Genomic DNA, 17,680 nt, shown 5'->3' with positions numbered 1-17,680 from the left:
TGGCTGGAGTTACTCTAGATCAGGGTTTCCCAATCCTGGTCCTAGGGACCCCCTGTGTCTGCTGGTTTTCATTCCAAGCTCTAAATTACTTAACCTGACCTTTAATTGAACTGATAATTTGCTTAATTAGACCTTATAATTGTTTTCAGAACTTAAACAGTTGCAGAGTTCGAGTTACTTATAAAATATTATAGCTAACATGAAATTTACAACTGTTTAAGAGCTGAAAATAAATTTAAAAAAAAGTCTAATTTAGCAAATTATCAGTTCAATTAAGGCTTTAATTAAGTAATTGAGAACTCAGTTGGAATGAAACCCAGCAGACACAGTGGGTCCTCAGGACCAGAATTGGGAAACTCTGCTCTAGATGACAAACTTGAAGGAATGCAAACACCAAAAATTAAGAAAAAACCTCACTTTCTGTTTCGCCTAGGCCGGCCTTCATCTTCCTCAGGGGCATCAGATGTCTGTAAATCAGATGTCTGTAAATCAGATGTCGCTTGTGCCTGAGGAAGTTTTCTTCTGGATTTCTCATAGTGTTCTGTGGAGGTCATTTTTGTTAATTTATTGCAAATAGTAGAATATTAAAAACAAAACTTGCTGTTTACTATAAGAACTAGCACATTTTAAATGTATGAGAAAAGATTATGAATATCAGTGCATTAGCTGTGTGTGTTTTTGTTTTACTGGGAGCAAACACAATTGTGAAGGTTTTTATTGCTTTTATACTTGTGTTAAATTGCATATAATTTCTTATATCAAAATAGCTACTGAGCTTCATTGTACAACTGATTATAGCTCTGCAGCTCAGCCAACAGTTTGGGGAATCTTACATTGCAGTTTAAGCTTTATTAATGTAGTTAGAGTACATTTTTAAACTCACCAGTTGTATATAGAATGCGTAATTGATACTGTGCCCACTCGGCTTCTCTTCTGATGCCATTCATGACTGCCTTTTTAAAGTTTTTCCCCAATGTAATTTGGCAATTTACAAACTCCTTCATTTACCATCTAGGAGATTGGCACAATGTCAACCTCCTGTGAGTCAAGGAACTCAACAATATGAAACATTATAAGGATTTCTGTAAACACAAATGTCTGTTTTAGACATTTCTGTATTAAAAATGATGTTAAATAGCCTGATTGCTCACTAAGATGTACAATAAACTTGTTTTCCAGATTAAAGCTTGTCATTAAAATTATTAATTATTTTAATTATTTTCAGTGTGACATTTTCACTTCTTCTATTTATATAGAAAAGCCTCAGAAACATTACATAGCTTCAAGAATTGGCAGATGTTTTAGCCCATTACTTTCAATCCCTGAACATCAATTGAAATTTGTTAATACATTAAATGTAAAAGAGGAACTGCAACAAAACTTTGTCTAGTGGGCATAAGAACATATTTACTTCTAACAACTGACAAAGGTGCTATTTCTATCTCATCACTAAGATTTGAAACCCTGTAGATTTCAAGAGCCACTGAGCTGAGAGGATAGGAAAATAATTCTTCAACAGTATTACATTTTTTAAAAGTAAGTTTCTGCTACGCAGTACATAATGTTCTGTACAAGACCAATGCCGTCTTGTATTTCAATGCAGTTGTCACCGTAAATAAACAGATTGTGAAGTCCTTGCACACAACTTCTTCCTACTGCTCAGACAAAGGAAAATCAAATGGAAGTGGCCCTTTGTGTTGTTTTCTCAACTCTAATTTTGCTTGTTCTGTTTTCATATAAGAGGAGCCCATTTCTGATAATCGACGTACAATTTGCTGCAGTGGTAATTCTGGTTTTCTAATCAACTTTTTAAGCTTTCCGAGAAAACTTTCAAAAGGAAAAGCTGAGATGCTATCTAGTGGGCCAAACTGCTTCACCACTGCAGCCAAATGTACAAGGCCATGAACATTGTACACCAGCATATCTTTAACATACAGATCACCAAAGTTCTTGACAAAGAGAACCATTATGTCATGGGCATAATCTATACAATCATGTGAAAATGATGGGCTTGTAAGCAGAAATATTCCTACAAAAAACAATAAGAAATTCTTGTAAAACACATCAGGCAGTCTTCGCCACAAAACTACTAGTCCAGTGTACAACAAAAACTGACGGAATTCAGTAGCTCTCCACCTTTGTACTTCATTAAGTGACCTAGGCTTTTTTTTAGTAACACCAAGGCACACAAGATGCATGTAGTCTAAAGGAAACTGTGAGACCATGCCTATGTTAAGGTCACTCAGTGGTGAGGGTCCAAGGTGATGGTCCTTGTCTCTCATTTCTGCAAAGGCAACGTCTGTCCTCAGTGGAGCATTAGTCTCAGGGAATGTCATCTTGCCATTCCACACACCCTCTTGTACACAGTTATCACATCCATGATAACCAGCATGTGATTTGACTTTCTTGACAAATTTCACAAATGAAATTTTGACCTCATAATGTTTCCCATTGTAGGTAATTCCTTCAACCTCAATGCATTTCATTTATTGTATGAAATCGCATAGAAACTCTGAAAAATTGCCAGGTTTACTTGAACCACAAAATAATCCAATTGGAAATGGTTCTTTCAGGGATGGCTGATTGAGCATCCCTAGAATAGGCCACAATTGTACATTTGTACTTTTGAACAGTGACAGGCCATCAATATTTATCTGTAGTAACAGTGCGTCAGTGTCCCCGAAAAGTGCTGGGTAGGTAGACAATTTAGTAATTAAATTAGGCAAAACACCAAAATGGTAATATGAGCCCCCTGTGATGTCCTTGAGTTGTACATTGTGAGTGTACCTAATAGAGTCCTGGGATCTTTAGGTAGCGAGGGATAATCTTTACCTATAATATCTAATAGGTCTGATAGTGCAGCATGTGGTATGTGATGTTTAGCTGCCCACTGAGCATGATTGTTCCTTATGTCGTCATCATCTGTGTTTGACTCATGATCTGTGTTGGAGAAGTAATGTTCATTGTCAGTTTCTAATGTTGTGTCATTTTCATTTTGAGTGTGTAAATGAGAAGTACTCGTAAATAAATGTCCACCTAAATCAAAAATGTAGTCATCAGTGTGCTGTACGGATGTACTTTGTTCCAACAACATATGTGAATCAGAAATGTAATCTGACACAGGCAGTTCTAAAATGGAAGCACTGTTAGCAACAGATACATCAGTAAATTGCTTGTTTTCCGTGCTCTGTAATTTGTGCATGCACTCTTCTACGTACTGTCCAATATGATTCAATGGCTTGAATGGCTCTTTGGGGTGCATCGTTTGGAGTCTTCTTAAGTCTAGCAAAGATCAAAGGGATTACATAAAGCAAGGCAATAAAAAGTAGGCAACTGTTACGTTTATTAAATAATGTACAATCCACTTGCCAAACCCTATGTGGCAGAGCAGGGCTCTGCCCTTGGAAATACTGGCAGGGATGGAGTTAAATTCTCCTCCCTGCCCAGGTTGATTGCGTTAGGTGGGAGCAATCAACCAATTAATTATTCAATTAGTCACCAGCCACCTGGCATAAAAGGAGGCCTCAGCCTCCCAGTAGGAGGAGAGTTCTAGAAGGGGAGGAAGCAAGAGTGGTTTTTGTGTGTGCTGTTCTTTTCATTTTTTAAATCCAGTGAAGGCAACACCCAGCCTGGAAGCCTTATTCTTTTGTAAGTTTCATTTTGTGTGTATTTTGTGTTTTTGAAACCTTTTGGTTTGACCCTTGTGCCGGTTTATTTTGTATTTTTATGAATTAAAAGCTTTATTTTTTGAGTCTCAACCTCTGTCAGCCTGTCACATTTGGTGTCAGAAGCGGGATAGTGCCACCTGGAGGCTCAGGGCAGTATTTTTTTGTGGTTTTTTTCAGTTTTGTGAGTTGTTTTTTTTTTTTTTTTTTTTTGAAAAAAAAAAAAAATGGGCAGAAGAAGCATGCAGCGGCAGCAGCGACAGCAGCATCAAAAGTTGCTGCCACCCCAGCTGGAGGACCCAGCCAGCCTTTTTCCCTGGTGCTACTGGTGTGGAAAGGAGGACCACCACTGGAGATCCTGCCCAGAGGTGCCACCAGTGGACTGGTGTGGGCGCTGCGAGGTCTACGGCCACAACTGGACAGGATGGCCCTACACCCTGGCCCAGGAGGAGGCAGATGACGACTGGGAGTTGTTTTTAAAAAGGCTCATGGCAGAGTTGTGCCCTGGCTGTGGGGCATATGGGCACACAGTGGCCATCTGCCCCACCCAAACAGAGGGGAGGAGAAGGAGGCAGAGAGAGCACCACTGCCCGGAGGTGTTACAGGAGACAGACCTGGAGTGGGAGGACCCCGAACATCCTGTGCCTGAGTGGGAGGAGCCCGAACATCCTGCGCCTGAGTGGGAGGAGCCCGAATGTCCAGAGCCCAAGAGGGGGAAGGCTGAACGTCCACAGTCCAGGTATCCGCCAGCAGAGGGAGAGTTCCTGCTGGTTCTGCCTCCACCGCCGTGGGAGGACAGTGTGTCGCTCCCACCTCCACCAGCAGAGGGAGAGTACCTGCTGGTTTTGCCTCCATCGCCGCCACCAGCAGAGGGAGCATGTCTGCTGGTTCCCCTGCTGCTGCCGTCCCAAGAGCCAGAGGGGGTGGAGCTGCCGTCCCGAGAGCCAGAGGGGGTGGAGCTGCCGTCCCGAGAGCCAGAGGGGGTGGAGCTGCCGTCCCGAGAGCCAGAGGGGGTGGAGCTGCCGTCCCGAGAGCCAGAGGGGGTGGAGCTGCCGTCCCGAGAGCCAGAAGGGGAGGAGCCACGGACCCGAGAACCAGAAGGGGAGAAGGCTGAAGCCCCTCAGCAGCCCTTGCACATGCTGCTGAGAGGAGCTCAGGGGAGGCGCCAGCCCGACTTCAGAGACCGCTAGAATGGCCACAGCCACCACTGCCAATGCCGGAGTGTCTAGAACCGTTGCCACTGGAGGAGCCCCTTTATCTAATCTCCATTTGTGACCCCTGGTCCTTGTTTCTTTTTTCAGGTCAAAAAAGTCTCCTGGGTCGACATTGTCTATACCTTTTAGGATTTTGAATGCTTGAATCAGATCACCGCGTAGTCTTCTTTGTTCAAGACTAAATAGATTCAATTATTTTAGCCTGTCTGCATACAACATGCCTTTTAAACCCGGGATAATTCTGGTTGCTCTTCTTTGCACTCTTTCGAGAGCAGCAATATCCTTTTTGTAACGAGGTGACCAGAACTGAACACAATATTCTAGGTGAGGTCTTACTAATGCATTGTAAAGTTTTAACATTAATTCCCTTGATTTAAATTCAACACTTCTCACAATATATCCAAGCATCTTGTTGGCCTTTTTTTTATAGCTTCCCCACATTGTCTAGATGAAGACATTTCTGAGTCAAAATAAACTCCTAGGTCTTTTTCATAGTTCCCTTCTTCAATTTCAGTATCTCCCATATGATATTTATAATGCACATTTTTATTGCCTGCGTGCAGTACTTTAAACTTGTATCTATTAAATGTCATTTGCCATGTGTCTGCCTAGTTCTGAATGCTGTCTAGATCATTTTGAATGACCTTTGCTGCTGCAACAGTGTTTGCCACTCCTCCTATTTTTGTGTCGTCTGCAAATTTAACAAGTTTGCTTACTATACCAGAATCGAAATCATTAATGTAGATTAGGAATAGTAGAGGGCCTGATACTGATCCCTGTAGTACACCACTGGTTACTTCGCTCCATTTTGAGGTTTCTCCTCTAATCAGTACTCTCTGTTTTCTACATGTTAACCACTCCCTAATCCATGTGCATGCATTTCCTTGAATCCCTACTGCGTTCAGTTTGAGAATTAATCTTTTATGCGGGACTTTGTCAAAAGCTTTCTGGAAATCTAAATAAACCATGTCGTATGCTTTGCAATTATCCATTCCCAATGTTGCATCCTCAAAAAAGTCAAGCAAGTTAGTTAGACATGATCTCCCTTTCCTAAAACCACGCTGACTGTCTCCCAGGATATTGTTACCATATAGGAAATTTTCCATTTTGGATCTTATTATAGTTTACATATAATAGTCAGGCTTATTGATCTGTAGTTACCTGGTTCGGTTTTGTCTCCCTTTTTGTGGATCAGTATTACGTTTGCAATTTTCAGTCTGTCGGTACAACCCCTGTGTCAAGAGACTGTTGCATGATCTTGGTTAGAGGTTTGTAAATAACTTCTTTCATTTCTTTCAGTACTATTGGGAGGATCTCATCCAGCCCAGGGGATTTATTTATTTTAAGAGCTCCTAGTCCCTTTAACACTTCTGTCTCTGTTATGCTAAAGTTATTTAAAATTGGATAGGAACAGGTCGACATGTGGGGCATGTTGTCCGTGTCCTCCTTTGTAAAAACCTGTGAAAAGTAATCATTTAATATATTTGCTATTTTTTTTCTTCATCTATGATTTTGCCATTTGTATCTCTTAGACATGTAACCTCCTCTTTGAATGTTCTCTTGGTGTTATAATATTGGAAAAACATTTTGGAATTGGTTTTAGCCCCCTTAGCAATATTGATTTCTATCTCTCTCTTGGCCTTTGTAACTTCCTTTTTGACTTGTGTTTGCAGTTCCAAGTACTCTTTCTGTGTACTTTGTTTTTGGTCCCTTTTAAACGCTCTGTAAAGTGCCTTTTTTCTGAATATTTTTTTTTTAATTGATCTATTAAACCATTTTGGCCATTTTGTTTTAGATTTAGATGTGTCTACTTTTGGGATGTAATTGTTTTGCGCCTCTAGTGCTACATTTTTAAAAAACAGCCATCCTTTTTCTGAGGATGTTTTCTCTATTTTACTCAATCTACTTCTGTTAGTCTCTGTTTCATACCTTCATAGTTTGCTTTTCTAAAATTGTAAACATTAGCTTTAGTCATTGCTTTGGGGGTTTTAAAAATCACTTCAAATGAGACCATGTTGTGGTCTGAGTTTGCCAATGGCTCTCTGACCTCTGTTTTAGTTATTCTGTCTTCGTTATTTGAAAAGACTAAATCAAGGCATGCCTCCCCTCTAGTCGGTGCCTTGACAAATTGCGTTAGGAAGCAGTCATTTGTCATTTCAATTTCGTCCGTCGTGCTCCCAACTGGGTTCTCCCATTTTATACGGGGGAAGTTGAAATCCCCCATTAGTATGGCTTCTCCTTTTCTACATGCATTTCGAATGTCACTGTATAACAGATTATTTCGCTCAGTGTCTGAATTTGGCGGTCTATAGCATGCTCCTATTATTATGCCCTTTGAATTTTTGTCCCTTATTCTGACCCATATTGATTCTGCATTGTTTTCTTTGTCCTGATTTAACACCTGGGCTTCAAGACTATTTCTTATGTATAGCGCTACCCCTCCGCCTCTTCTGTCTTTTCTATACAGTGTGTACCCACCAATATTATATTTGTCTCCATCACTCTCAGACAACCAAGTTTCTGTAACACCTAACACATTGTAATTACTCGTTTAGTGAAGTAGCTTCAAGTTCTAACATTTTGTTTCTGAGACTTCTATCATTAAGATAAATACATTTAATAGTTGTCTTACCTGAGTTGTTGCCCTTGTTTTGATGCGGTCTCCCTTCTGTTTTTTTTGTTTTCTCCCCCCTTCCTTTCTAGTTTAAATGCTTATGGACCTCCTCAAGGATCCTTTCTCCAAGTAGATTGGTTCCCTTTCTGTTTAAGTGCAGTCCGTCCCACCTATATAGATAGTCCTTGTTGTAGAATGTGCTCCAATATTCAAGAAGCCTTCCTGTGTGCACCACGATTTCAGCCATGCATTTTGATTTTGTATTTCCAGCTGTCCATATGGTCCTTTGCAAGGTGCCGGCAGTATCCCAGAAAATACCACAGTTTTGGTCTTGTCTTTTAATTTCCTTCCTAGCTCTCTGAATTTGTTTTGCAGGGATCTTGGTCTGTCTCTTCCAACGTTGTTTGTACCGATGTGGACGACTACTAACTGGTTGTCTCCTGTTTGTTCTAGGAGCCTGTCCACGTTCTCAGTGATGTGCTTGACAGAGGCTCCTGGAAGGCAGCACACTGTTGTAGTAAGCGGTGTTAATCACCCTGTCTTTGCTAGCAATGAGTTAATGAAGTGCTTTCAGTGTGGAAAACAGGGGCACCTCAGGAAGTTTTGTCCGGATAAAACAGGAGACAGAGAAGGGGGTGATAACGGGGAGCTTGGCGGAGTTGTGGCAGAGCCACAGGAAGCGGATAAGCCAATACAGCTGAAGAAAGCGGGACCTATACCAGCACCGCGTCTGAAGAGAGGGTATGATACTGCAGGTTTTGGAGGCAGCGAGTCAAGTACATCTGCTGCTGCTGAAGATAACACTGGTATTGAAAACTCAAAATGGAGTATTGTTTCAAAAAAACATAAATCTAAAGTAAAGGGGTTAATGAGTTCAGGCGTAACAAGTGAGGGGGGAGAGTTGGTTAGGGAGTCGGCTCGAGACGCTCCCTTTGGATAGCAGCTCGGAGCCTCAAACTAGTGATGCAGAAAAGCCGTGTTCTGGACCTGGGGTGCATAGCGATGCTGTGACGGCTCAGATTCAAGGGACGGAAGCTAAGTCTCTCCTGAGAGCTGCAGTTTCTAGTCGGTCGGAAAGGAAAGCTCGTGTTAGTACTGGGGCTACCCCTGGGTATGAGGCAGCAATCAAGGTAGTGGACTCAATGCCTGATAAGGTAGCGGCAGCTGGGAAAGAGGACGCTGAAGAGGGGTCGGTAATGTGGGAAGATGCTGAGGAAGAGGAGTTGTCAGACTCGTCCTCGATGATGATGGATGAGACTTTAACAAGCTCTCAAGGTAGGAGCAAAGTTTACAGTTTCGAGCAGATCGTTTCTTTCTTGAATAAAACGAAAGGAGTTAGGGGTGTTGTACAGAACGCATGTTTTCCTAATGATCAGTTGTTTATTTATTCCGCTAAAATAGCGATGAGGAAAGCCACATTAAATGAGCTCGATCAGAAACAAAGATATAGGCTAAAGAAACTGGTCTCCGAAAGGACAAAATTGATTAATGAGAAGAAACAAACTAAAATAGTTTATTTTTAAATGACTGCACAGGATTTCTCAGGTTTTTTTCTTCTCTGTTTGTGTCTGGTTTTTATTCAACTCTTTAATATGGAGAAGTTTCAAGTAGCGACTCTTAACATGAACGGGGGTAGGAGCAGCTCCTGATTGGTCAAATAATGGAAAAGCACAGTATTTTATACTAGTTAACAAATGTAAGGGGACCGTTTTCAAATTCTCAGAGCTGAAATGATGACACCTAGCCTCTGAATCTTCAAAGCTGGATAACTTCTTGATCGCTAGTTACTGAACATCTCTCTCTCTCTCTTGTGGGAGGGGCGTGTGAGTTTGGGAGCATGTGAGTTGTTGCTAGTCGGCTCTCACTGCATTATTTTTTTCTATATTATATTATATTATATTATATTTATTTATTTATTTATTTATTTATTTATTTATTTATTTATTTGGTTGTTTGTTTATTTATATAACAAGTTGATAGACTTGCGGAACCTGATGGGTTCTCGCTCGGGTGGGACGGGTGGTTAACCCGGAGACATGGCTTCAGGTGTGTTCCTGATAGCTCCATTTCTCTGGAAGAGGTGCTGTTAGCGGTGGGAGAAGTGATTGGGTTTGATAATGTTAAATCTGCTTCGAGGATGAACAAGGCTCTTGTTGTTTTCCTGTCAGGAGCGATTGGTAAATCGTATAGTAGAGGAGGGTTTTTCAGTTAGCAATTCCCTAGTTACAGCGATGCCTTTGTCGACCCCCCCTCACTAAAGTTGTTATTTCTAATGTTCGTCCTTTTATAGATAACGCACTGTTAGATAGAGAGTTGTCTCGATATGGGAAGATAATGTCCCCTTTTAAGATGATTCCGCTGGGCTGTAAAACAGAAGAAATTAAACACGTATGGGGCGCCGTTTGTGTCATGCACAATTTTGTATTTCGTCCCACAAAACGAAAAACAAATGCATATAATTTTCATTTTTCAAGAGATTTCATTTTGTGCACAAAATACACTTTTTCTTCGATCATTTTGTGGACATAATGAACAGTCAAGTATACATTCTGTCCACGAAAAGCAAAGTAAGTTTTCAGTTCTGTCCACAAAATCATTTAACATACAATTATCATTTTGTGGGACAAAATGCATATTTTGTGGGGCTAAAACTAATTTTGTGGGACGAAATACACATTATGTGGGAAAAAATGCTAATTATGTGCACAAAATACAATTTTGTGGCACAGAATACTCATTCTGTGGGACAAAATGCACTTTTGTGGGTCACATGACTTTCTATTTGTGACGTCACCATGGCGCACTGTCACTTGAGAAGTGTTGCCCAATGTGCACACTGCTTTGTGGCGCGCATGCTTTTCTATGGAAATATGCTTAATTTTATTCCAGACAAGACAGTAACTATGGCTGACGCTGCTGGTCGTGTGTTCATCGCCGGGTCTTCAATACAGAGTCTTGTTGATGGGATCAGCAGCCTAACAAGACTCGTTGAATCGTTAGCTGAGCCTCGAACTAGCGGTGTACAACAACCTGCTGTACAGCATGCCATTGCGAGGCCACTGGTACAAGTTCAACTGTCTGATGATAGGCAGCGGCCGCGCAGTGAATCACCTCTGCCACGGATAAGTACGATGAACGTTACTTTATTTTATTTAAGTCTACCCCCCCCCGTTTCGTCCGACTTTTCTCCTCCTCTTACAAATTCAATTGATGATTATTGGGTCATTAGTGTCTCAACGACAATGCAGAAATGTGTCATTTCTGTGCTGTTATGTTTCACATCGTGTTTTTTTTTTTTTTTCAAAATGTAACCTTGCTGTATCTTGCATGACACAATTTTGTTGTTTACATCCCATTTAAAAAAATCTTCTCAATAGTTGAGTTATATAGTTTACATTAAATAAATACATATAAACACGACAAACTTTGATTAGCGTTCCCACAGTTCATACATCAGTCGAGATACACGCATTTGAATCACGTTTAAAATGGAAATATATAATAAGATTGCACCTAATTTAACTCCTGCCACAGTTCACACATTTCTCAATTTTAATCAAGAAACAAAAACACATTTTTGGTGCTGTCAGGTCATTTTAAAAGACGACTAGGTAACCACTGGGAAATCATAAACTCTGGAACTTAGGGCTGCTAGTAAAACTTTGCTGTAAAGCGCGTTTGTTTCAGCATATGTGCAGATGTTGACAAATGCTGCTATCACGTTGTTTCAAGTGGGAATTTTAAATGGCAATTTTACAAAAAAAAAAGGTCTTGTGTGTGTATATATATATATATATATATATATTATATATATATATATATATATATATCCTTTTTTTTTTTTAACCGCTTAAATGATACATTTGTTGTGTTTTATTTGATTTAGATGCAGATTGGAGAACGACCTGAGCCCAATTTCTCACCTGAACCTGATGTAAGTCATTTATAATTGTTACTTTATGTCTAAACTGATTTCCATTGATAAGCCACTGTCAGCTTCTCTGTTGTGCAGCCCTGGGTACCAGTGTTTGTCTGCCAAAAAATATTAATAAAGAAAGTTGTTTGCTTAAGTGTCAGAATTTTATTTTTTTAACCATTTCATTCTCTGCAGAGTTCTATCCCTACCTCAAAATACTTTCACCAAGCGAAGAAGAACTGTAGCTGGAAGGGCCCGGGTGGTGATTAGAGACATCTTATGTATGCCATTTAGTACACCTCAGCAAGAGGATAATTCTTGGAAAGCACCAAGAGGTCAGGACAAGGAGAAATAGGCTTCTGTCGGGCTGACAGGGAAACTTAATCTGGACTCTACATGGAATTCTCAGGAGGTGCAACATGAAATTCGATCATTCTTCCAAACAACGTTCTGCGCAGATGGAGAAGAGTTTGTTTTTTCATTTTTACAGGTAAGTGTTTATCTACACATCTTTCTCTATTTTAAGTAGTTTCCTGACATAAGCCTACTCTTATTTTCTTCAGAACAATTTAATTTCAACTCAATGCATTTTATAAGTTTCTGAACTGTTTTTAGTGTTTGCCAGGTGGAAGGAAACTGATCAAACCCAACACCCCTTTCAGTTTTTCTTGGAATGGTGCCGAAGTCATTAGTCTTGCAGGACAAGGAGCTCTGTACATTCTTAGTCACCACAACCTGCCAGAAAGTGAGGTAAATTTGACTTGTTTTGGGAACAATAACTGTACCTACAAATATGTACAGTGAAGTACTCATCAAGTGCAACACCTACGTTAAACCAAGTTCATATTTTTGTACATGTGAATAAAGGGCAACGTCATATTGTGGCTTGCTGTCTACACCTTTTCAGTAATCCCTTCATTTGAAAGAAATGTTTCTTAATACAAATACCTGACATCTTGCTTAAAATGTTTGTTTCTGGAACAGGAACATGAATCACCAAGTAAGGAGACTCTGTCTTTCCTCAGTTCTACCAATTCATTGACCCATCAAAAATCTTGAAAATGATGTTCAGCAGCTAGAACAGGTAAGGGACAGGAGATGTTACACATATATATTAGTACCCCTGTATTTATTTATTTTTCTTGCTCTCTCCAGTCTTGTTTCATCATATTGAGTTAAGTAACCTGGTCTTAAATGTTAAACTATTCGCTTATGGAAAACTAAAAATATAATATGTACAGGATCACTAATTCCAGGCAACTAAGTTCCTGTAAAAGGGGAATAGTGGTTTAATAAACTGATCAGGTGAGGTCCTTTGTAGGACTGAACAGGCACAATACGTGCAAAATAACCACACTGCACACTTTAAACACTACAAGTGTTACCTTTCTTGTGGTGCTGTTCTCAGTTTGACTTAACAGTTACAGTAGGTTATACAAACAATGTTGTATGTATTAATGTGTGTACATTTTTGGTCTTATAGAATGTACTACATCATAGAACTCCAGTAGTCAGTGCTGAAAGGTAATGTGAAAAATGTTTGTGTACATTATTTCTAATGGAGAGGTTAGTTGGTATAGCTCCATATGATATGACAATGTCTAGTGTTACTACAAGCATACATTTTAGCTGCAATTGAGCAATGAAGAATGTAGGGGAAAGGCAGTAAGTGGGGTGGGCTACCAGGAATCCCACATTTAATTAGCACCAAATGGTTGGGTAAAGAATGTGTAAGTAATGTGTTGTGGAGTGCAATGCAAACTTATATATATAATGAAATATATATATATATATATATATATATATATATAAATATATATTTTATATGATATGTATATATACATCCCCCCCCCTTTTTTTAATTGCAAGAACACTTATTTCTGTGTGTAATATTTGCTATTGAAAAAAGTTAAACTTGTTATCTCAGTTTATTTAATAGCATAGTCACGGAGCATGATGTAAACATTTTTGAAGATGTTCCCCCCCACTGTCAGCTGGCTCAGAGGTGACTACTAGAACATTAGCTCACAGTGTAGACAGGCAAGTATGCATTTTTGTAAATAAATAAATAAAAAATCTTGCCATGTGGGTTTAAAATGTGGTAAATTGTTCAGTGGTCCTTAGCTTGACCCTTAGGCTCCAATGACTTAATATACTAGACGTTTGCATTTTGTAACTCGTGGTCAGATTTCTTTAGTTGTCTACAGGAAAAGCAAGTCCCAGCACTCTTTAGTTTGTACTTTGGACCTCATACTGTATATTAGATTAGTTTTTGAGGTAAATTCACTTGTTGAAAATGAAGCCTTTAACCTTGCATTATGTTCTTTACATTTTAGCCAGTTAATCTAGCTTACAAAATATTATGTACTTGTAACATATGATCAAACATTAAAATATTAACCCTCAGTAGCACCGCTAGTATTTGTATTTTGAGAAATGGCGATACTAAATAAATATGTAATACAAATATAGGGTTGGACTGCAAATTGAAACGCTTATTAATATAACCATTACTGATTAAGTTGCTATATGCCTGACAGATTGACCATGGTGGATCCCATGATTCGACAATTGTTATTTTCTTCTATTTTATGACTAATCTATATAGCTTTTCTAGACTTAGGTTAGTGTTAAGATCTGTAGAATATTAAGTAACTTCCCTCAATGTATGTTCTAGCATACAGTGAGGCAGTGTTTTTCCTTATGATCAGTTTGATCAATCGTTTCCCAAATCAGGGCTATTAAAGTAATCAGCCGAATAACATTCCATAGTACTGTATATAAAGTTTTAGACTTTTTTTTTTTCTCCCAAATACATGTATTACGGTTAATCTTCCTCTTGTCAACAGGAGCCCAGAAAGTGTAATAGCAGAACTTTGCTCCTCAGTTCTTGCTGATGGAGTTCAGAATGTCAAGGTCAGACGGAACCATGCTTTCCAAGATTTGCTCCGTTGGATGAACTGAGCTGATTATGGTTGGGACAAACATCTTAATGTTTCTTTTGTTGGAGAACAAGAGCTTGATTCTGGAGGACCTAGGCGCAATCTAATGGAACTGACTGTTCGTGGACTGATCAACTGGGGAGGACTTTGGTGTGGGAAAGAAGGACACCTCATTCCAGCTCCTGACTTTTTAACATTGCAGAACAGATCCCATTGTATGGCAGGGAGGATTGTTGGCACTGTTCTCTACAGCTCAATATTTTTGCAGAATCTCTGATCAACACCATTGCAGGAATCAACCAGTGGTTTGTAGAGGATGTTGCTGATGAAACTGTCCAAAGCAAGCTGAAAGAGGTATTAGTAGAAGACATGCTATAAAACAATTGTCAATTACATATTTTTGCATGTTGGACAATATAATACATATATACCATGCTATGCAAAATAAAGGTCTACTAAAACAAATTTACAAATGCACAAGTAGTGGAGTGTTGCTAAATCTATCTCCCCCTTAACAAGGGTGTCTGGTATAATAATAATGTGACTTTTACATTTTGATATCAAGCGCTGATCTGTTTAGCGTAGTAAACCGATTTTTGTCTTTCTGTAGATATTAGAATATCGGAAGAAGGGACTGGACTGGCGATCCAGTTGTGGAGAAAATAGCAGAAAACATCAGCTTTCTAGGGGAGGTCAGTGATGCCCAAAAAAAAAGACTTCACCCAAGCGGCTGCAAGATATTACACTTCCATAGTGAATCGTGCTCAAATTGAAGAATTCAAAGAAGGGCTCGAAACATTTGGAATTGCAACATTGATAAGAAAACATCCAGGTCAGTCTATCTACAATGTGTAGATATGATGTATATGTTAAGGGCAAGTCCCAGTGGTCTAGTGAGTCTAGTTTTGCCTCGTCCAATTGGGCAATTCAGACTAAGCCTCACCCTAACTAACCCTAACCTTAGAAAAATAGTGCTAACTTGAGGATTCTCCATAAGCCTTGGTGAAACAAGGTTGCCCCTGTCAAACTAGATTTGCTAGACCACAGGGTTTCTCCCTTGACATATTTAGTTGTAATATTTGCTGTAAAATTTGATACATAATCACATCTTTGGGATTTTGGAAATATGCACAGTGTTTAAGTTGTGAAGTATCATCCTTAAAAGCCTGTTGTGGTGTGCAATAAAATAGTGGGTATTTCTAGGTATAGTCAAAATTATAACCTTAAACTTTCTCATTTTAAAGTGTGACCAAATACACTTGTTTTCTCCCCTCCAACCTGAATGGGTCCAAACATAGTAGTTACTGCAAAGATTTGCCTCTATTGGACAAGGTGCTGTAGTTTCAACAGTTGAGTAATATGTAGAGTATAAATTATTAGAACTTGAATGTTACATTAAATCTCCACCATAAATGTGTTAACTATTACAGATGTGATGAAGTTGCTTTTGTGTGGCCAGAAAAGAGCAACAATACAGCCTGATGAAGTATATGACATGTTTGAGGCAGAGCTGTCAGAAGTGGGGTCAAATCAAAGGGATTTGGAGGAAGAGGCAATGATGCATTTCATGCGGTTTTTAAGCAGCTTGACAAACCTAAGTAAGCACAATTTTTATTATAGTGCATTTCCATTTTTCATATTTACTTGTTTTAATTCGTATTGATCTCTCCTTAAGCTAAATAGGACTTGGTTTTTACTGGGAAGCAACAATGATGTCCATATAGTGAATGTTACATTACTGAAAGTGATCATAGAAACCAGTATGAATAACACTGTCTTCAATGAAGTATCAGTGCTATTTGTATTTACTTTGTTTGGTTAATCTAAAGTATTGCCATTACCATAGTAACTACTTTTGCTTTTCTTGAGTATTAAAGTAAAACAAAAAAAAAAAAATTACATAATCTTTGACTTTTACCCATTTAAAAATACACAATTGGTCCTTTTTTAGGTATTGTGAAAAATGGGATATTGCAGTGTAGTACGTGTTATCTAAATTAATACAGGTGTATATTCTGTTTTATAGCCTTTTTTATGTATGTATATATTGTAGATGCAGCATGTTCCTTGGAGGATCTACTGAGGTTCCTAACTGGAGCAAAACAGTTTCCCATTGGTGGATATGAGATTCAGCCAACTATAGAATTCATTAGAGGTTCACAATTCCCAACTGTAAGCACCTGTGGTCTTGTTTTGAGGCTGCCAATCGGCTTGACAGAAGAACAATTCAAAACTAATTTTGAATTTGCTGTCCGACGCTGCCATGACTTTTCCTTTGTTTAGTGTTACCAGTGTAACTGTTGACATTGATGTCCAGGACAGAGAGGGCCATATCCACAATCTGTTTTAAAAAGACTACACTTAAATGTTTAAGTATAGAACCATGTACATTGTCATTCCCCATGACTTTTAGGTCGCTCATTGAAGCAATGTATTTGATAAAGAAACAATGTGCATACTTTAGGTCCAGGATAAATCCACTTCAATTCTGAATGTTGTGAAAACCAGGCAGCTCATAAATGGCAATTTGATAATTAGCAGGATAAATATAACAATTAAAGTACTGTTTGTTTCAAATGAGTGGATTGGAAAGGTATGTTTAGTAGCCTGACATCAGATCATTAATCCAATCTGGTTGTTTTTTTTCTTTTGTCAAAATAGTTTATAATAAATTCATCCAGAAAGGCACATCTGAAGAAGTTTAAAACAATCAGAATTGGCCAATGCTGTTTCAGCGATAATAAAATTGAGGTCTCTAATCAAAAGATGTGTAAAGTGTGGCTGCACGTGTTTTCAGGGCGGGTATGGCTACAAGGTTTTTTTCTTTAACCTTGTTCACAATTGTTATGTCATTTGTTCAACTGTAGTGTTGTGGATGTTAACCTTACCAATGTAAAAAGTTGTCAGTGTTAATGGGGGTGGGGCAATTGTACCTTTGCTCTAAAATGATGCTGTTGGGTAAGAACTTAAGATTTGACCTGTGCTGACTACTGTTACTACTTGGTTTTGTAATATTACTGTAGGTAGGGTAGACCAACAATGGCAATCTGTCTCCTGTATCAACAGGATATAATATATACAATTGTGTTAGTAGATTCTGACATTTGCTGTAAATTGTTCATCTTAACAAATGACTGCTTAAGGTCATTTAATTGAAATAAACACTTTCAAACATGTTTTCTGTACTGAAATTTATTATAAAAATAAACCTAATTTCAAAACACATGCAATTCAACTAATAAACATGGCACATTTCTTACAATTATCAATGTTTGGCAGTCATAAATTCTATAATATTTTACCGGGTAAAAATTACATGTGCATAGTTA

General features: G+C 38.8%; 1 long non-coding RNA gene across 1 annotated transcript; it reads left to right on the top strand.

Annotated features, from left to right (window-relative positions):
* Nucleotides 1-14,258: 14,258 nt before the first annotated feature.
* On the top strand, nt 14,259-17,447 carry LOC117963415 (uncharacterized). Its single transcript, XR_009307471.1, has 4 exons — nt 14,259-14,705; nt 14,962-15,183; nt 15,782-15,949; nt 16,405-17,447. It is a non-coding gene; the product is annotated as an uncharacterized LOC117963415 (long non-coding RNA).
* The last annotated feature ends 233 nt before the right edge of the window (nt 17,448-17,680 follow it).

This window comes from Acipenser ruthenus, chromosome 16 (genome assembly GCF_902713425.1).
Source record: "Acipenser ruthenus chromosome 16, fAciRut3.2 maternal haplotype, whole genome shotgun sequence".
Lineage (NCBI taxonomy): Eukaryota > Metazoa > Chordata > Actinopteri > Acipenseriformes > Acipenseridae > Acipenser > Acipenser ruthenus.
The sequence above is the reverse complement of the archived record's forward strand: the minus strand, read 5'-3'. Positions and strand labels throughout refer to the sequence as shown.